The following is a 20,505-nucleotide window of genomic DNA, read 5'->3' as shown; positions in this document are numbered from 1 at the left end:
AACAAAGAAATCTGACTTTTACCAGAGCTGACCAGAGGAAAACACAAACACAGTCCCCCACTACCACAAATAAAGCAGTCGCGTTTCCCACATTTGGGGAAATCACAGAGGTCAGCATACCCAGAATGCAATGAATGAACCTCACCCTGGGAGAACAATCTTCATGACCATGGTATCTCCTATGCAAAATAAGTATGATTTGGAATAGGGCTGGGGAGGGCCGCTGCTCATGCACATCTCTGTCAAGTAAAGGAGATTCAACTGAGGCAGCACAAGGGAACTCTCATCTGGGGACAACAACTGCAGGGAGAACACATATTTTCAGATGAACATGGGAGGGCAGAAGGCTGCCTAATACTGAAGCACCCCCAAACAACAAACCAAATGCAACAACTAGTACAAGCATTCCTGGGGGAAGTTCTGCAGAAGACGGATTTGCATATGGTGATGTCATCCAAGCAGTGGGTCAAAGTTGGCTTCAACCCTCGTCTGCATATGAAAAGAGAAAAGGGGCGTGCAGGGCATGGCGGCCTTTTGCGGCGCTTGGATGACCCCTAGTTCGCATTAAACACCTCCACCCTCCTTCTGTTAGGCGCCGAGGGTCCGCTCGTCAGTGCGGCCGGCGCCTAGCAACGGGGACGCCACTGCCGGATCGTGTTCCCCGTTGCTGGGTCTAAGTTTATATCTTCACTGGTTTCCTGGCTGTGTAGCATGCAGCTGCATGGCATGTTGTAATTATCACTCATCTGTTTCCCTGACCATGCAGCTTGTCAGCTGCATAGCATTTAAATCCAATCAGCCTCCAAACAGCTGATTGGAAGACTCTCTGTTAAAAGCACTCCCAGGACTCCTCACAGACGCCGGTGATAGCTTCCTGTTTGCCTGTGTCTGCTGCAGAGAAAGTTCCCAGTCCCGGTTTACCCGTTTGTTCCTGTTCTCAGTGATCCTGTACTCGGAAGTTACCATCTGTTCCTGGAGTCTGATCAAGCACCTTTAACATCTGGTGGTGTTCGTGAGTCGCGGCGCAGCCGTGTGTTGCGGCTTGTCCGCTATTATTATTATTTTGTTTATATTGTGTTCTGGAGCTTTGCGGAGGATTCCGCTTCCACAAGATCCACTCTGGTGTCCAGCGGTGCCGGATAGGAGTGTCGGATCAGTGGATCTTTGGTTGTCCTTTTCCCTGGCGGCTAGTCCGCACATACCTTTTGATTTAGTTAAGTTAGCTTGTAACCCCTGGCTTGGTTGCTTAGTCAGAGGGCCCCTTGTTATCACCCTGTCTCGGACTTCCCCTTGTCTCCCATTAAGACCTGCGGGGGCATCGGGGTTGGGCAGACATAATCCGCCCTTCGAACGCGGCTGCCATGGGCTCAAGCAACCATAGTCTCGCAGGGGATTTCTGATAACACGGGCGAGACAACGGAGTTAGGGTGCCAGGGGCTACTAGGCTTTCCAGCTCCCACAACCTGTATATGGTTCCTGTGCTCAGATCCCTGCCATAAGATCTTCCCCAGTCTGGGGTACAGGAATCGTAACATTATCACCGGCCAACAAAAGAAAAAATTTCAACAGGAGTTAATTTTTTCACTGATCCAGTTGGGAGAATTTTTGTCGGCCTCATGAATCCCACCGGTGTTGGGCCAAACCCTGGCCAGTTCCTAGTTAGTCAGATTCAGGAACTTACCCAGATGGTTCAGGATCTGTCCCTCCGGGTGAGCTCACAGGAAGATCTGTTACGGACTTCCCCGAGGGTCGTCCCTGAACCAAAAATGCATCTGCCTGACCGTTTTTCTGGGGATAGAAAACAGTTTTTTAATTTTAAAGAGTCTTGTAAACTGTATTTTCGTTTGAGACCAGTCTCCTCAGGTACGGAGGCTCAGCGGGTTGGGATTGTAGTTTCTCTGCTTCAGGGGGATCCTCAGACCTGGGCTTTTGGTTTGAAGACAGACGATCCGGCCTTATCGTCTGTAGACGCCTTTTTTAAATCTTTGGGGCTATTGTATGACGACCCTGATAGAGAGGCGTCCGCAGAAAGTCAGTTGCGTGCTCTGAGACAGGGTAGGAATCCTGCAGAGAATTATTGTACGGAGTTTCGCCGTTGGTCGAACGACTGTGGCTGGAATGACCCTGCCCTGCGCAGTCAGTTTCGCCTCGGCTTATCTGAATCTATAAAAGACAGCCTCCTTCAGTATCCCGCTCCTGAGACCCTTGATAAACTCATGGAGCTCTCTATTAAAATAGATCGTCGGCTCAGAGAGCGGAGGACTGAAAAAGGGGCATCTGTAGTTTCTTTTCCCTGTGTTCCTTCCGTTCCTGTAGACATGGGAGAGCCTATGCAGATTGGTCTCTCCAAATTGTCTCCGGAAGAAAGAACCAGGAGGCAAAATTCGGGTCTGTGTTTGTACTGCGGAGGTAAGGGACATTTTGCCCGTAGTTGCCCAAACAAGTCGGGAAACTTCCTGACCAAGTGAATAGTGAGGGGGTTCACTTTGGTCTACAGCTCATCTCCTCGAATAATTCACTGTTGGTTCCTGCTAAAGTTTCTTATGACAGCCTCTGTTCCTCGGTCTCTGCTTTTGTGGACAGTGGAGCTGCAGGAAACTTTATGGACTTAACATGGGCCAAGGCCTTAGGTATTCCTCAGCTAACCTTAGGTAGGTGTGTCACCATGCATGGTTTAGATGGGAGTCCCTTATCCAATGGGGTTATTTCTCTATGTACACCTCCAGTTTTGCTCTCGGTGGGAGCTCTACATTCAGAAAAGATTGAGTTTTTTCTTACCCATTGTCCAGCAGTTCCTGTGGTTCTGGGTCACCCTTGGCTGGCCTTCCATAATCCCATCATAGATTGGCAGTCTGGGGAGATCCTACAATGGGGTACCATCTGTGATAAAGAATGTATTACACTTCCTATCCGAGTAGCTTCTGCCAGGTCCGCACATATTCCTGGAGAATACCAGGATTTTTTGGATGTGTTTTCCAAGGGCAATGCTGATATTTTGCCTCCCCATAGGCCTTATGATTGTACCATTGAGTTAATTCCTGGTGCCACGTTGCCTAAAGGAAGGTTATATGCTTTGTCTGGTCCTGAAACGGTGGCCATGAATGAGTATGTGAAAGAAAGTCTTGAGAAAGGGTTTATCAGGCCATCTAAATCCCCTTTAAGTGCAGGTTTCTTCTTCGTAGAGAAGAAGGATGGTTCCCTCAGACCCTGCATTGACTTTCGAGCCTTGAATAAGATCTCAGTAAAGAATACTTACCCCCTGCCACTGATCTCTGTCCTCTTTGATCAGCTACGTTCGGCTGTTATTTTTTCTAAGATTGACCTGAGAGGAGCATATAATCTCATTAGAATCAGGTCAGGGGATGAGTGGAAAACGGCATTCAGTACTCAATCAGGCCACTATGAGTATCTGGTCATGCCATTCGGCCTATCTAACGCTCCGGCAGTCTTTCAGGATCTCATTAATGATGTGCTCCGTGAGTTTCTGGGAAGATTCGTCGTGGTCTATTTAGACGACATTTTGATATATTCTGACTCTGTAGAACAACCTGTTACCCAGGTGCGTCAGGTGCTTAAGAAATTACGTGAAAATCACTTGTATGCCAAACCGGAGAAGTGTGAATTTCACGTCACGGAGGTATCCTTTTTAGGGTACATTATTTCCCCTCGGGGATTCCGAATGGAACCTAAGAAGCTCCAAGCCATCCTGAGTTGGGCGCAACCCACTAACTTAAAAGCTATTCAGCGCTTTTTAGGGTTTGCAAACTACTATAGAAGGTTTATTCACTCTTTCTCTGACCTAGTTGCTCCCATTGTGGCACTCACTAAGAAGGGAGCAGATCCTACCAATTGGTCATGTGAAGCTAAAGCATCTTTTCAGGCCTTGAAACAAGCCTTTGTCTCAGCCCCTGTCCTTAGACATCCCAACCCAGAATTGCCTTTCATCGTTGAGGTAGATGCCTCGGAGGTTGGTGTAGGGGCTATCCTTTCTCAGAAGGATCCAGATTCCCTTGAGTTACATCCTTGTGCCTTTATGTCCAGGAAGTTCTCGTCTGCTGAATCCAACTACGATGTTGGTAATCGGGAGTTGCTGGCTATTAAATGGGCTTTTGAGGAGTGGAGACATTGGCTTGAAGGAGCGAGCCATACCATTTCTGTTTTGACGGATCACAAAAATCTTCAATACATTGAATCAGCTAAGCGACTGAATGCCCGACAGGCTCGTTGGGCTTTATTTTTTACTCGTTTCAAATTCATTATCACCTTCAGACCTGGTTCCAAGAATACCAAGGCAGATGCCCTCTCACGCAGTTTTCTTCCCGTTCAAGACAACAGTCCTGTTACTCCCATACTTCCGCCTTCAGTCATTCAGGCAGGTCTCACACAGGATGTTTTTTCTCAATTGAAGCTGCTTCAACATCAAGCTCCGGGAAATACTCCTGCTGGTCGTCTTTTTGTTCCTGAGTTTTTGAGAGCAACTGTTTTGGAGGAATTTCATGATAGCAAAGTTGCAGGGCATCTGGGAGTCGCTAAAACTTTGGAATTGGTATCCCGCTCAGTGTGGTGGCCTGGTCTTTCTAAAGACATTAAAGAATTTGTTTTTTCATGTCAGGTCTGTGCACAGCATAAAGTTCCTCGCTCTTTGCCTATTGGTCAACTCATGCCATTGAATGTTCCTCTTAGACCATGGTCGCATATCTCCATGGATTTTGTGGTGGATCTCCCTCTGTCAGCTGGATGCACAGTCATATGGGTGGTAGTGGACCGTTTTAGTAAGATGGCTCATTTTGTTGGTCTTCCCCGATTGCCATCTGCCCAGGGATTGGCAGTCTTGTTCCTCCGTCATGTTTTCAGACTCCATGGGTTACCCACTGATATTGTTTCTGACAGGGGTCCACAATTCATTGCACAATTTTGGAAATCTTTTTGTGCTTCATTAAAGATGAAATTATCATTAACCTCCGGTTATCATCCACAATCAAATGGACAGACTGAGCGAGTGAATCAATCCCTGAAACAATATTTACGTTTGTACTCGGCCAAACTCCAAAATGACTGGTCTGAGTTTCTTCCATTAGCAGAGTTTGCTTATAATAATGCCTGTCATTCCTCCACCAATGTATCTCCATTTTTTGCAGTTTTTGGTTTCCATCCCAGAGCTAATTCATTTTTTCAACATTCCTCTGTCTCCTCTCTGGCCCTGACCTCTCATCTTAAACTTATTTGGAAAAGAGTGCACATTGCTCTCAGAAAAGCAGCTTTCAGGGAAAAAAAAATTTCTGACAAGCTCCGGCGGCCGTGCACTTTTAAAGTAGGAGACAGGGTGTGGCTGTCGACTCGCAATATCAAACTTCGACAAACCTCAGCCAGATTGGGTCCTAGATTTATTGGACCATTTCTCATTATCAAAAAAGTCAATCCAGTTGCTTTCCGGTTACAGCTACCAAAAACTTTACGGATCGGAAATACCTTCCATTGCTCTTTGCTCAAACCATATGTTTCATCTAGCAGATTTCCTCGTAAAAAACCTCAGGGGAGATCACCAGTTAATGTACAGGGTCAGCAGGAGTTCGTGGTTGAGAAGGTTCTCGATTCCAAGTTGTCCCGGGGTCGGCTCTATTTTTTGGTCCATTGGAGAGGTTATGGTCCTGAGGAAAGGTCGTGGGTCCTAGATGAGGATCTTCATGCCCCAAGACTCAAAAGGGCATTTTTTCAAGAATTTCCTCAGAAACCCGGATTTAGGGGTTCCTTGACCCCTCCTCAAGGGGGGGGTACTGTTAGGCGCCGAGGGTCCGCTCGTCAGTGCGGCCGGCGCCTAGCAACGGGGACGCCACTGCCGGATCGTGTTCCCCGTTGCTGGGTCTAAGTTTATATCTTCACTGGTTTCCTGGCTGTGTAGCATGCAGCTGCATGGCATGTTGTAATTATCACTCATCTGTTTCCCTGACCATGCAGCTTGTCAGCTGCATAGCATTTAAATCCAATCAGCCTCCAAACAGCTGATTGGAAGACTCTCTGTTAAAAGCACTCCCAGGACTCCTCACAGACGCCGGTGATAGCTTCCTGTTTGCCTGTGTCTGCTGCAGAGAAAGTTCCCAGTCCCGGTTTACCCGTTTGTTCCTGTTCTCAGTGATCCTGTACTCGGAAGTTACCATCTGTTCCTGGAGTCTGATCAAGCACCTTTAACATCTGGTGGTGTTCGTGAGTCGCGGCGCAGCCGTGTGTTGCGGCTTGTCCGCTATTATTATTATTTTGTTTATATTGTGTTCTGGAGCTTTGCGGAGGATTCCGCTTCCACAAGATCCACTCTGGTGTCCAGCGGTGCCGGATAGGAGTGTCGGATCAGTGGATCTTTGGTTGTCCTTTTCCCTGGCGGCTAGTCCGCACATACCTTTTGATTTAGTTAAGTTAGCTTGTAACCCCTGGCTTGGTTGCTTAGTCAGAGGGCCCCTTGTTATCACCCTGTCTCGGACTTCCCCTTGTCTCCCATTAAGACCTGCGGGGGCATCGGGGTTGGGCAGACATAATCCGCCCTTCGAACGCGGCTGCCATGGGCTCAAGCAACCATAGTCTCGCAGGGGATTTCTGATAACACGGGCGAGACAACGGAGTTAGGGTGCCAGGGGCTACTAGGCTTTCCAGCTCCCACAACCTGTATATGGTTCCTGTGCTCAGATCCCTGCCATAAGATCTTCCCCAGTCTGGGGTACAGGAATCGTAACACCTTCGGTGTGGGGCTCATGTTGGCTATGCCCCAGCCCCTGAAGCATTCAAGCTGATTTCTTGCAGCAGCTGGGCACTGTAACAGCTCCAGAGCTGCTCTGTAAGGCAAGTAAAAGGGTGTGGGCCCTGCAGCACTACCTGTAGTTCGCATTGTGCGTTGGAAGGCACAAAGTAAGCAGACAGGAGGAGAAGTCAGGATAGTGCGCAAGGGCATAGAAGGGAGCGGCTCAAGAAAAGAGAAGTGGAAACAGACAGCAAACTAGGCTGGAGAGAGACCTGAGACAAAGAGATCTGAATTATACGAGAGCCGACCAGGGGAAACACAAATTATGCAGTCAAGTTTCCCACATTTGGGGAAATCGCAGGAGCAGCACACCCAGAGTGCAATGGGTGAGCCTTGCCCTATGAGAAGCACCTTCATGATCATAGTATCTCACCTGGCAGGTAAGTAGGATTTGGGCTAGAGCTGGGGAGGGTCGCTGCTCGGGTACCCCCCTGTCAAGTGAAGGAGATCCAACTGAGGCAGCACAAGGGAACTCTCGAAAGAAGAACAAGGCTAGAGTAAAATATGAGACAAAGAAATCTGACTTTTACCAGAGCTGACCAGAGGAAAGCACAAACACAGTCCCCCACTACCACAAATAATGCAGTCAAGTTTCCCACATTTGGGGAAATCACAGGGGTCAGCATACCCAGAATGCAATGAATGAACCTCACCCTGGAAGAACAATCTTCATGACCATGGTATCTCCTATGCAAAATAAGTATGATTTGGAATAGGGCTGGGGAGGGCCGCTGCTCAGCCCTATTCCAAATCATACTTATTTTGCATAGGAGATACCATGGTCATGAAGATTATTCTCCCAGGGTGAGGTTCATTCATTGCATTCTGGGTATGCTGACCCCTGTGATTTCCCCAAATGTGGGAAACTCGACTGCTTTATTTGTGGTAGTGGGGGACTGTGTTTGTGTTTTCCTCTGGTCAGCTCTGGTAAAAGTCAGATTTCTTTGTTTCAGATCTTCCTCTAGCCTTGTTCTTCTTTCGAGAGTTCCCTTGTGCTGCCTCAGTTGGATCTCCTTCACTTGACAGGGGGGTGAGATACTATGATCATGAAGGTGCTTCTCCCAGGGCAAGGCTCACCCATTGCACTCTGGGTGTGCTGCCCCTGCGATTTCCCCAAATGTGGGAAACTTGACTGCATAATTTGTGTTTCCCCTGGTCGGCTCTCGTATAATTCAGATCTCTTTGTCTCAGGTCTCTCTCCAGCCTAGTTTGCTGTCTGTTTCCACTTCTCTTTTCTTTAGCCGCTCCCTTCTATACCCTTGTGCACTATCCTGACTTCTCCTCCCGTCTGCTTACTTTGTGCCTTCCAATGCACAATGCAAACTACAGGTAGTGCTGCAGGGCCCACACCCTTTTACTTGCCTTACAGAGCAGCTCTGGAGCTGTTACAGTGCCCAGCTGCTGCAAGAAATCAGCTTGAATGCTTCAGGGGATGGGGCATGGCCAACATGAGCCCCACACCAAAGGAGGGTGGAGGAGTTTAATGCGAACTAGGGGTCATCCAAGCACCGCAAAAGGCCGCCAAGCCCTGCACGCCCCTTTTCTCTTTTCATATGCAGATGAGGGTTGAAGCCAACTTTGACCCACTGCTTGGATGACATCACCGTATGCAAATCCGTCTTCTGCAGAACTTCCCCCAGGAATGCTTGCACTAGTTGTTGCATTTGGTTTGTTGTTTGGGGGTGCTTCAGTATTAGGCAGCCTTCTGCCCTCCCATGTTCATCTGAAAATATGTGTTCTCCCTGCAGTTGTTGTCCCCAGATGAGAGTTCCCTTGTGCTGCCTCAGTTGAATCTCCTTTACTTGACAGAGATGTGCCTGAGCAGCGGCCCTCCCCAGCCCTATTCCAAATCATACTTATTTTGCATAGGAGATACCATGGTCATGAAGATTGTTCTCCCAGGGTGAGGTTCATTCATTGCATTTTGGGTATACTGACCCCTGTGATTTCCCCAAATGTGGGAAACTTGACTGCATTATTTTTGGTAGTGGGGGACTGTGTTTGTGCTTTCCTCTGGTCAGCTCTGGTAAAAGTCAGATTTCTTTGTCTCAGATTTTCCTCTAGCCTTGTTCTTCTTTCGAGAGTTCCCTTGTGCTGCCTCAGTTGGATCTCCTTCACTTTACAGGGGGGTACCCGAGCAGCGACCCTCCCCAGCTCTAGCCCAACTCCTACTTACCTGCCAGGTGAGATACTATGATCATGAAGGTGCTTCTCCCAGGGCAAGGCTCACCCATTGCACTCTGGGTGTGCTGCCCCTGCGATTTCCCCAAATGTGGGAAACTTGACTGCATAATTTGTGTTTCCCCTGGTCGGCTCTCGTATAATTCAGATCTCTTTGTCTCAGGTCTCTCTCCAGCCTAGTTTGCTGTCTGTTTCCACTTCTCTTTTCTTGAGCCGCTCCCTTCTATGCCCTTGCGCACTATCCTGACTTATCCTCCTGTCTGCTTACTTTGTGCCTTCAAACGCACAATGCGAACTACAGGTAGTGCTGCAGGGCCCACACCCTTTTAGTTGCCTTACAGAGCAGCTCTGGAGCTGTTACAGTGCCCAGCTGCTGCAAGAAATCAGCTTGAATGCTTCAGGGGCTGGGGCAGAGCCAACATGAGCCCCACACAAAAGGAGGGTGGGGGTGTTTAATGCGAACTAAGGGTCATCCAAGCACCGCAAAAGGCCGCCATGCCCTGCATGCCCCTTTTCTCTTTTCATATGCAGATGAGGGTTCCAGCCAACTTTGGCCCACTGCTTGGATGACATCACCGTATGCAAATCCGTCTTCTGCAGACCTTCCCCCAGGAATGCTTGTACTAGTTGTTGCATATGGTTTGATATTTGATGGTGCTTCAGTATTAGGCAGCCTTCCGCCCTCCCATGTTCATCTGAAAAGATGTGGTCTCCCTGCAGTTGTTGTCCCCAGACGAAAGTTCCCTTGTGCTTCCTCAGTTGAATCTCCTTAACTTGACGGGGGAGGGGCTGCCCGAGCAGCCACCCTCCCCAGCCCTATCCCAACTCATACTTATTTTGCATATGAGATCTCTTGATCATGAAGATTGTTCTCACAGGGTGAGGTTCATCCATTATATTTTAAAATAGGAAGGTACAAATTACATATTTGAATTGCATCTATGTGTTGGATTCAAATGTCCCCCCCCCCCCTTCCTTTCTCAATTGTGCCCGTCAGCAGCTATTCTAAGGTTGCTGCCAATGGGTGTGACACATTAATTTCTTCTGTGGGGTACACTGGACTCCACAAGGATTCACATTGGTGTGTAGAGTAGGATCTTGATCTGAGGCACCAACCGGCTCAAAGCTTTTGACTGTTCCCAAGAAGCTCAGTGCATTCTCCTCTATAACCCCGCTTCCATGAACAGGGAGCTCAGTTTGTAGTTGGTGCCTTCAGTAGCAGGCCACTTAACAGGGGCCTGCCTCAGGCAGCCTATTCTTAGCTATTAATTTTGACAAGAAAAGAAGAACTTGTTTTATGAGAATCTACAAGGGCTGCAGCAGGCTAGGTCTAATAGACATCTTTACTGCAGCTTCATCACTCCCAGCGGCGCTGTATACTCCCGTGCCCTGGTTGCTGGGTCACTGCAGCGGAGGCTCCGGTTTCTTCCTAAGGTCAGTCACACACACACCGCCCTTCCGGATCACGAGGCCGCTGATGAAGGGGAGCGTGGCCGTAGGGGGTGGACCGTGTGCGCACTGTCGTGGACACTGATTACTGGGCAGCCGCTCCACTAGCCACCAGGTACAGTTAAGGAGCACAGGTCTGGGGGTTTTTCTCCTATATTAAACCAATTTTGTACTGCCCGCAGCGCATTGTGATAGGTAATAGGGCCTGATTCAGGTTGGATTGCAATCACAATAAGCGATCCAACTGCAAAAATTGCTAAGAGCATACGCATGTGCCTGCATTTTCTGCGGCACCCCGCAGAGAATGCGATCGCCTCTGCCTGTCAATCGGGGCAGGGGGGGAGAGGGGGGTCAGCAACACTCCATTTCCAAGTCAGGGATGGAGCGGTGCGGGGGCAAGGCTTCAAAATGGGGTCTGCAATGGAGGAGACACAGGGGGCGTGGTCACAGCGGCTGTATGACATCACATTCAGCCGCTGTGATCACAAAAATGGTGGCGGCTTCCTGCGCGCACATACAGTCTGCACCAGCAGGAGGCTACACCATTTTTTATGATCACGCTGAACTGCAGTGCGACTGCAATTACAGCATGGTCAAGAAGGGAGGCGTCATGCTGGGTGGCCATTAGAGATGAGCGGGTTCGGTTCCTCGGAATCCGAACCCGCCCGAACTTCACCCTTTTTTGCACGGGTCCGAGCAGACTCGGATCCTCCCGCCTTGCTCGGTTATCCCGAGCGCGCCCGAACGTCATCATCCCGCTGTCGGATTCTCACAAGACTCGGATTCTATATAAGGAGCCGCGCGTCGCCGCCATTTTCACACGTGCATTGAGATTGATAGGGAGAGGACGTGGCTGGCGTCCTCTCCGTTTAGATTAGAAGATAGAGACGAGTGACATTTGATTTACTACTAATTTGGGGAGCAGTTGAACTTGTCAGGAGTACTCAGTAGTGCAGAGTTTTGCTGATAGTGACCACCAGTTTTATTATTTATAATCCGTTCTCTGCCTGAAAAAAAACGATACACATACCATATATGTGCTCAGCCTCAGTGTGCTGCATGATATATCATCTATGTATATCTGACTGTGCTGAGTGCTCACTGCTCACACAGCTTAATTGTGGGGGAGACTGGGGAGCAGTTATAGCAGGAGTACAGTGCACACTTTTGCTGCCAGTGTGACCACCAGTATATTGTCTGCCTGAAAAAGTTAAACACTCCTGTGGTGTTTTTTTTTTTTATTCTATAAACGCATTCTGCTGACAGTGTCCAGCAGGTCGGTCATACATTATATTATATAAATATTTACCTGCAGTAGTGTTATATTTTTTTTTCATCTCTATCATCTTTATCATCTCTATATTAGCAGACGCAGTACGGTAGTCCACGGCTGTGGCTATCTCTGTGTCGTCAGTGCTCGTCCATAATTGTATACCTACCTACCTGTGGTGGGTTTTTTTTTTCTATCTTCTTCATACTAGTAGTTTAGGAGTCTGCTGACAGTGTCCACCAGGTCCATCATTATATTATATACCTACAGTAGTAATATATTTATTATATTATCTATACTAGCAGACGCAGTACGGTAGTCCACGGCTGTGGCTATCTCTGTGTCGTCAGTGCTCGTCCATAATTGTATACCTACCTGTGGTGGGGTGTTTTTTTTCTATCTTCTTCATACTAGTAGTTTAGGAGTCTGCTGACAGTGTCCACCAGGTCCGTCATTATATTATATACCTACAGTAGTAATATATTTAGTATATTATCTATACTAGCAGACGCAGTACGGTAGTCCACGGCTGTACCTACCTCTGTGTCGTCACTCGTCCATAATTGTATACCTAACTGTGGTGGGGTTTTTTTTTCTATCTTCTTCATACTAGTAGTTTAGGAGTCTGCTGACAGTGTCCACCAGGTCCGTCATTATATTATATACCTACAGTAGTAATATATTTAGTATATTATCTATACTAGCAGACGCAGTACTGTAGTCCACGGCTGTACCTACCTCTGTGTCGTCACTCGTCCATAATTGTATACCTACCTGTGGTGGGGGTTTTTTTTCTATCTTCTTCATACTAGTAGTTTAGCAGTCTGCTGACAGTGTCCACCAGGTCCGTCATTATATTATATACCTACAGTAGTAATATATTTAGTATATTATCTATGCTAGCAGACGCAGTACGGTAGGCCACGGCTGTGGCTATCTCTGTGTCGTCAGTGCTCATCCATAATTGTATACCTACCTACCTGTGGTGGGTTTTTTTTTCTATCTTCTTCATACTAGTAGTTTAGGAGTCTGCTGACAGTGTCCACCAGGTCCGTCATTATATTATATACCTACAGTAGTAATATATTTAGTATATTATCTATACTAGCAGACGCAGTACGGTAGTCCACGGCTGTACCTACCTCTGTGTCGTCACTCGTCCATAATTGTATACCTACCTGTGGTGAAGTTTTTTTTCTATCTTCTTCATACTAGTAGTTTAGCAGTCTGCTGACAGTGTCCACCAGGTCCGTCATTACATTATATATACCTACAGTAGTTATATATATTTTTTTTTATATCATTAATTATCATCTCTATACTAGCAGACGCAGTACGGTAGGCCACGGCTGTGGCTATCTCTGTGTCGTCAGTGCTCGTCCATAATTGTATACCTACCTACCTGTGGTGGGGTTTTTTTTTCTGTCTTCATCATACTAGTAGTTTAGCAGTCTGCTGACAGTGTCCACCAGGTCCGTCATTATATAATATATACCTACAGTAGTTATATATATATTTTTTTTATATCATTAATTATCATCTCTATACTAGCAGACGCAGTACGGTAGTCCACGGCTGTAGCTACCTCTGTGTCGTCAGTCACTCGTCATCCATAAGTATACTAGTATCCATCCATCTCCATTGTTTACCTGAGGTGCCTTTTAGTTGTGCCTATTAAAATATGGAGAACAAAAATGTTGAGGTTCCAAAAATAGGGAAAGATCAAGATCCACTTCCACCTCGTGCTGAAGCTGCTGCCACTAGTCATGGCCGAGACGATGAAATTCCATCAACGTCGTCTGCCGAGGCCGATGCCCAATGTCATAGTACAGAGCATGTAAAATTCAAAACACAAAAGATCAGTAAAAAAAAGGACTCAAAAATCTAAATAAAAATCGTCGGAGGAGAAGCGTAAACTTGCCAATATGCCATTTACCACACGGAGTGGCAAGGAACGGCTGAGGCCCTGGCCTATGTTCATGGCTAGTGGTTCAGCTTCACATGAGGATGGAAGCACTCAGCCTCTCGCTAGAAAAATGAAAAGACTTAAGCTGGCAAAAGCACAGCAAAGAACTGTGCGTTCTTCAAAATCACAAATCCACAAGGAGAGTCCAATTGTGTCGGTTGCGATGCCTGACCTTCCCAACACTGGACGTGAAGAGCATGCACCTTCCACCATTTGCACACCCCCTGCAAGTGCTGGAAGGAGCACCCGCAGTCCAGTTCCTGATAGTCAGATTGAAGATGTCAGTGTTGAAGTACACCAGGATGAGGAGGATATGGGTGTTGCTGGCGCTGGGGAGGTGAGGTGGTTTGTTTAAGTCAGGCACCCGGGGAGACACCTGTTGTCCGTGGGAGGAATATGGCCATTGACATGCCTGGTGAAAATACCAAAAAAAACTGCTCTTCGGTGTGGAAGTATTTCAACAGAAATGCGAACAACAGGTGTCAAGCCGTGTGTTGCCTTTGTCAAGCTGTAATAAGTAGGGGTAAGGACGTTAACCACCTCGGAACATCCTCCCTTATACGTCACCTGCAGCGCATTCATCATAAGTCAGTGACAAGTTCAAAAACTTTGGGCGACAGCGGAAGCAGTCCACTGACCAGTAAATCCCTTCCTCTTGTAACCAAGCTCACGCAAACCACCCCACCAACTCCCTCAGTGTCAATTTCCTCCTTCCCCAGGAATGCCAATAGTCCTGCAGGCCATGTCACTGGCAATTCTGACGAGTTCTCTCCTGCCTGGGATTCCTCCGATGCATCCTTGAGTGTAACGCCTACTGCTGCTGGCGCTGCTGTTGTTGCTGCTGGGAGTCGATGGTCATCCCAGAGGGGAAGTCGTAAGACCACTTTTACTACTTCCACCAAGCAATTGACTGTCCAACAGTCCTTTGCAAGGAAGATGAAATATCACAGCAGTCATCCTGCTGCAAAGCGGATAACTGAGGCCTTGGCATCCTGGGCGGTGAGAAACGTGGTTCCGGTATCCATCATTACTTCAGAGCCAACTATAGACTTGATTGAGGTACTGTGTCCCCGGTACCAAATACCATCTAGGTTCCATTTCTCTAGGCAGGCGATACCGAAAATGTACACAGACCTCAGAAAAAGACTCACCAGTGTCCTAAAAAATGCAGTTGTACCCAATGTCCACTTAACCACGGACATGTGGACAAATGGGGCAGGGCAGACTCAGGACTATATGACTGTGACAGCCCACTGGGTAGATGTATTGACTCCCGCCGCAAGAACAGCAGCGGCGGCACCAGTAGCAGCATCTCGCAAACGCCAACTCTTTCCTAGGCAGGCTACGCTTTGTATCACCGCTTTCCAGAATACGCACACAGCTGAAAACCTCTTACGGCAACTGAGGAAGATCATCGCAGAATGGCTTACCCCAATTGGACTCTCCTGTGGATTTGTGGCATCGGACAACGCCAGCAATATTGTGCGTGCATTATATCTGGGCAAATTCCAGCACGTCCCATGTTTTGCACATACCTTGAATTTGGTGGTGCAGAATTATTTAAAAAACGACAGGGGTGTGCAAGAGATGCTGTCGGTGGCCAGAAGAATTGCGGGACACTTTCGGCGTACAGGCACCACGTACAGAAGACTGGAGCAACACCAAAAACGCCTGAACCTGCCCTGCCATCATCTGAAGCAAGAAGTGGTAACGAGGTGGAATTCAACCCTCTATATGCTTCAGAGGATGGAGGAGCAGCAAAAGGCCATTCAAGCCTATACATCTGACCACGATATAGGAGGTGGAATGCACCTGTCTCAAGCGCAGTGGAGAATGATTTCAACGTTGTGCAAGGTTCTGCAACCTTTTGAACTTGCCACACGTGAAGTCAGTTCAGACACTGCCAGCCTGAGTCAGGTCATTCCCGTCATCAGGCTTTTGCAGAAGAAGCTGGAGACATTGAAGGAGGAGCTAAGACAGAGCGATTCCGCTAGGCATGTGGGACTTGTGGATGGAGCCCTTCATTCGCTTAACCAGGATTCACGGGTGGTCAATCTGTTGAAATCAGAGCACTACATTTTGGCCACCGTGCTCGATCCTAGATTTAAAACCTACGTTGTATCTCTCTTTCCGGCAGACACAAGTCTGCAGGGGTTCAAAGACCTGCTGGTGAGAAAATTATCAAGTCAAGTGGAACTTGATCGGTCAACAGCTCCTCCTTCACATTCTCCCGCAATTGGGGGTGCGAGGAAAAGGCTCAGAATTCCGAGCCCACCCGCTGGCGGTGATGCAGGGCAGTCTGGTGCGACTGCTGATGCTGACATCTGGTCCGGACTGAAGGACCTGCCAACGATTACGGACATGACGTCTACTGTCACTGCATATGATTCTCTCACCATTGAAAGAATGGTGGAGGATTATATGAGTGACCGCATCCAAGTAGGCACGTCAGACAGTCCGTACGTATACTGGCAGGAAAAAGAGGCAATTTGGAGGCCCTTGCACAAACTGGCTTTATTCTACCTAAGTTGCCCTCCCACAAGTAGTACTCCGAAAGAGTGTTTAGTGCCGCCGCTCACCTTGTCAGCAATCGGCGTACGAGGTTACTTCCAGAAAATGTGGAGAAGATGATGTTCATTAAAATGAATTATAATCAATTGCTCCGTGGAGACATTGACCAGCAGCAATTGCCTCCACAAAGTACACAGGGAGCTGAGATGGTAGATTCCAGTGGGGACGAATTGATAATCTGTGAGGAGGGGGATGTACACGGTGATGAATCGGAGGATGATGATGAGGTGGACATCTTGCCTCTGTAGAGCCAGTTTGTGCAAGGAGAGATTAATTGCTTCTTTTTTGGTGGGGGTCCAAACCAACCCGTCATTTCAGTCACAGTCGTGTGGCAGACCCTGTCACTGAAATGATGGGTTGGTTAAAGTGTGCATGTCCTGTTTATACAACATAAGGGTGGGTGGGAGTGCCCATGGACAATTCCATCTTGCACCTCTTTTTTCTTTCATTTTTCTTTGCGTCATGTGCTGTTTGGGGAGTGTTTTTTGGAAGGGCCATCCTGCGTGACACTGCAGTGCCACTCCTAGATGGGCCAGGTGTTTGTGTCGGCCACTTGGGTCGCTGAGCTTAGTCACACAGCTACCTCATTGCGCCTCTTTTTTTCTTTGCGTCATGTGCTGTTTGGGGAGTGTTTTTTGGAAGGGCCATCCTGCGTGACACTGCAGTGACACTCCTAGATGGGCCAGGTGTTTGTGTCGGCCACTTGGGTCGCTGAGCTTAGTCACACAGCTACCTCATTGCGCCTCTTTTTTTCTTTGCGTCATGTGCTGTTTGGGGAGTGTTTTTTGGAAGGGCCATCCTGCGTGACACTGCAGTGCCACTCCTAGATGGGCCAGGTGTTTGTGTCGGCCACTTGGGTCGCTGAGCTTAGTCACACAGCTACCTCATTGCGCCTCTTTTTTTCTTTGCGTCATGTGCTGTTTGGGGAGTGTTTTTTGGAAGGGCCATCCTGCGTGACACTGCAGTGCCACTCCTAGATGGGCCAGGTGTTTGTGTCGGCCACTTGGGTCGCTGAGCTTAGTCACACAGCTACCTCATTGCGCCTCTTTTTTTCTTTGCGTCATGTGCTGTTTGGGGAGTGTTTTTGGAAGGGCCATCCTGCGTGACACTGCAGTGCCACTCCTAGATGGGCCAGGTGTTTGTGTCGGCCACTTGGGTCGCTGAGCTTAGTCACACAGCTACCTCATTGCGCCTCTTTTTTTCTTTGCGTCATGTGCTGTTTGGGGAGTGTTTTTTGGAAGGGCCATCCTGCGTGACACTGCAGTGCCACTCCTAGATGGGCCAGGTGTTTGTGTCGGCCACTTGGGTCGCTGAGCTTAGTCACACAGCTACCTCATTGCGCCTCTTTTTTTCTTTGCGTCATGTGCTGTTTGGGGAGTGTTTTTTGGAAGGGCTATCCTGCGGGACACTGCAGTGCCACTCCTAGATGGGCCAGGTGTTTGTGTCGGCCACTTGGGTCGCTGAGCTTAGTCATCCAGCGACCTCGGTGCAAATTTTAGGACTAAAAATAATATTGTGAGGTGTAAGGTGTTAAGAATAGACTGAAAATGAGTGGAAATTATGGTTATTGAGGTTAATAATACTTTGGGATCAAAATGACTCCCAAATTCTATGAACAAGGGAAAATGTCATCATCCCGCTGTCGGATTCTCGCGAGATTCGGATTCCATATAAAGAGCTGCGCGTTGCCGCCATTTTTACTCGTGCATTGAAGAGAGAGCGGAGAGGACGTGGCTATGTTCTCTCAGTGGAAATCTCAATATCAGTGCTCAGTATCAGTGGATACTTATTGCTGCTCAGTAATACTAGTAGTGTGTCTCTCCTGCTCAGTGTCAGTTCTCAGTAGTATCCTCATCAGTGCTCAGTATCACTGCTCATTGTCTTGTGCTGCATTGTTGTGCTCAGCATACTACAGTACATTACTAATAGTCCAGTGCTGCATCTTGCTGCTCAGTGTCAGTTCTAGTATCCTCATCAGTGCTCACTATCACTGCTCATTGCATTGTGGTGTTCTGTATACTACAGTAACATAGTAATATAGTAACATATAGTAACATAGTTTTTGAGGTTGAATAGAGGCAAATTGCCCATCGTGTTCAACCTGTTTTAAGTTGTGATGATTCTACATACTTGCTTAATAATGTATTATGACTAGTTAGCTACTACAACTCATGTTACCCCCGGATTAACCATGTTGATATTTTAAGTATTATAAACTTGGATAGCTTTTTCATTCAGAAATGTATCCATTCCTTTTTTAAATCCAATTACAGAGTCCGCCATTACCACCTTCCCTGGCAGGGAATTCCACATCCTGATTGCCCTAACAGTGAAGATCATAGTATCTCACCTGGCAGGTAAGTAGGAGTTGGGCCAGAGCTGTGGAGGATTGCTGCTCGGGCACCCCCTGTGAAGTGAAGGAGATCCAACTGAGGCAGCACAAGGGAACTCTCGAAAGAAGAACAAGGCTAGAGGAAGATCTGAGACAAAGAAATCTGACTTTTACCAGAGCTGACCAGAGGAAAGCACAAACACAGTCCCCCACTACCACAAATAATGCAGTCAAGTTTCCCACATTTTGGAAATCACAGGGGTCAGCATACCCAGAATGCAATGAATGAACCTCACCCTGGGAGAACAATCTTCATGACCATGGTATCGCCTATGCAAAATAAGTATGATTTGGGATAGGGCTGGGGAGGGCCGCTGCTCAGGCACATCTCTGTCAAGTATAGGAGATTCAACTGAGGCAGCACAAGGGAACTCTCATCTGGGGACAACAACTGCAGGGAGAACACATATTTTCAGATGAACATGGGAGGGCAGAAGGCTGCCTAATACTGAAGCACCCCCAAACAACAAACCAAATGCAACAACTAGTACAAGCATTCCTGGGGGAAGTTCTGCAGAAGACGGATTTGCATACGGTGATGTCATCCAAGCAGTGGGCCAAAGTTGGCTGGAACCCTCATCTGCATATGAAAAGAGAAAAGGGGCATGCAGGGCATGGCGGCCTTTTGCGGCGCTTGGATGACCCTTAGTTCGCATTAAACACCCCCACCCTCCTTCGGTGTGGGGCTCATGTTGACAATGCCCCAGCCCCTGAAGCATTCAAGCTGATTTCTTACAGCAGCTTGGCACTGTAACAGCTCCAGAGCTGCTCTGTAAGGCAAGTAAAAGGGTGTGTAGTTTGCATTGTGCATTGGAAGGCACAAAGTAAGCAGACAGGAGGAGAAGTCAGGATAGTGCACAAGGGTATAAAAGGGAGGGGCTCAAGAAAAAAGAAGTGGAAACAGACAGCAAACTAGGCTGGAGAGAGACCTGAGACAAAGAGATCTGAATTATACGAGAGCCGACCAGGGGAAACACAAATTATGCAGTCAAGTTTCCCACATTTGGGGAAATCGCAGGGGCAGCACACCCAGAGTGCAATGGGTAAGCCTTGCCCTGGAAGAAGCACCTTCATGATCATAGTATCTCACCTGGCAGGTAAGTAGGAGTTGGGCTTGAGCTGGGGAGGGTCGCTGCTCGGGCACCGCCCTGTCAACTGAAGGAGATCCAACTGAGGAAGCACAAGGGAACTCTCGAAAGAAGAACAAGGCTAGAGGAAGATCTGAAACAAAGAAATCTGACTTTTACCAGAGCTGACCAGAGGAAAACACAAACACAGTCCCCCACTACCACAAATAATGCAGTCGAGTTACCCACATTTGGGGAAATCACAGGGATCAGCATACCCAAAATGCAATGAATGAACCTCACCCTGGGAGAACAATCTTCATGACCATGGTATCTCCTATGCAAAATAAGTATGATTTGGGATAGGGCTGGGGAGGGCCGCTGCTCAGGCACATCTCTGTCAAGTAAAGGAGATTCAACTGAGGCAGCACAAGGGAACTCTCATCTTGGGACAACAACTGCAGGGAGAACACATATTTTCAGATGAACATGGGAGGGCAGAAGGCTGCCTAATACTGAAGCACCCCCAAACAACAAACCAAATGCAACAACTAGTGCAAGCATTCCGGGGGGAAGGCCTGCAGCAGATGGATTTGCATATGGTGATGTCATCCAAGCAGTGGGTCAAAGTTGGCTTCAATCCTCATCTGCATATGAAAAGAGAAAAGGGGCGTGCAGGGTATGGCGGCCTTTTGCGGCGCTTGGATGACCCCTAGTTCGCATTAAACACCTCCACCCTCCTTTGGTGTGGGGCTCATGTTGACAATGCCCCAGCCTCTGAAGCATTCAAGCTTATTTCTTACAGCAGCTTGGCACTGAAAC

General features: G+C 47.9%; 10 non-coding genes across 10 annotated transcripts; 4 read left to right on the top strand and 6 right to left on the bottom strand.

The window, feature by feature from the left end:
- Positions 1-32: 32 nt before the first annotated feature.
- LOC135047661 (U1 spliceosomal RNA) lies at positions 33-196 on the bottom strand. The gene has a single exon (XR_010239656.1). It is a non-coding gene; the product is annotated as a U1 spliceosomal RNA (small nuclear RNA).
- A 6,816-nt stretch (positions 197-7,012) lies between these two features.
- LOC135047674 (U1 spliceosomal RNA) lies at positions 7,013-7,175 on the bottom strand. The gene has a single exon (XR_010239669.1). It is a non-coding gene; the product is annotated as a U1 spliceosomal RNA (small nuclear RNA).
- A 152-nt stretch (positions 7,176-7,327) lies between these two features.
- LOC135047790 (U1 spliceosomal RNA) lies at positions 7,328-7,491 on the bottom strand. Its single transcript, XR_010239775.1, has one exon. It is a non-coding gene; the product is annotated as a U1 spliceosomal RNA (small nuclear RNA).
- A 49-nt stretch (positions 7,492-7,540) lies between these two features.
- On the top strand, positions 7,541-7,704 carry LOC135047798 (U1 spliceosomal RNA). Its single transcript, XR_010239783.1, has one exon. It is a non-coding gene; the product is annotated as a U1 spliceosomal RNA (small nuclear RNA).
- A 98-nt stretch (positions 7,705-7,802) lies between these two features.
- Positions 7,803-7,965, top strand: LOC135047720 (U1 spliceosomal RNA). The gene has a single exon (XR_010239708.1). It is a non-coding gene; the product is annotated as a U1 spliceosomal RNA (small nuclear RNA).
- Positions 7,966-8,639: 674 nt separating this feature from the next.
- On the top strand, positions 8,640-8,803 carry LOC135047768 (U1 spliceosomal RNA). The gene has a single exon (XR_010239753.1). It is a non-coding gene; the product is annotated as a U1 spliceosomal RNA (small nuclear RNA).
- A 152-nt stretch (positions 8,804-8,955) lies between these two features.
- Positions 8,956-9,118, top strand: LOC135047680 (U1 spliceosomal RNA). Its single transcript, XR_010239675.1, has one exon. It is a non-coding gene; the product is annotated as a U1 spliceosomal RNA (small nuclear RNA).
- Positions 9,119-18,740: 9,622 nt separating this feature from the next.
- On the bottom strand, positions 18,741-18,903 carry LOC135047660 (U1 spliceosomal RNA). Its single transcript, XR_010239655.1, has one exon. It is a non-coding gene; the product is annotated as a U1 spliceosomal RNA (small nuclear RNA).
- A 655-nt stretch (positions 18,904-19,558) lies between these two features.
- LOC135047693 (U1 spliceosomal RNA) lies at positions 19,559-19,721 on the bottom strand. Its single transcript, XR_010239685.1, has one exon. It is a non-coding gene; the product is annotated as a U1 spliceosomal RNA (small nuclear RNA).
- A 152-nt stretch (positions 19,722-19,873) lies between these two features.
- LOC135047794 (U1 spliceosomal RNA) lies at positions 19,874-20,037 on the bottom strand. Its single transcript, XR_010239779.1, has one exon. It is a non-coding gene; the product is annotated as a U1 spliceosomal RNA (small nuclear RNA).
- Positions 20,038-20,505: the final 468 nt, after the last annotated feature.

This window comes from Pseudophryne corroboree, unplaced genomic scaffold, assembly GCF_028390025.1.
Source record: "Pseudophryne corroboree isolate aPseCor3 unplaced genomic scaffold, aPseCor3.hap2 scaffold_941, whole genome shotgun sequence".
Taxonomy (NCBI): domain Eukaryota; kingdom Metazoa; phylum Chordata; class Amphibia; order Anura; family Myobatrachidae; genus Pseudophryne; species Pseudophryne corroboree.
Note: the sequence above shows the minus strand (reverse complement) of the source record. Positions and strands in the feature narration are given on the sequence as shown.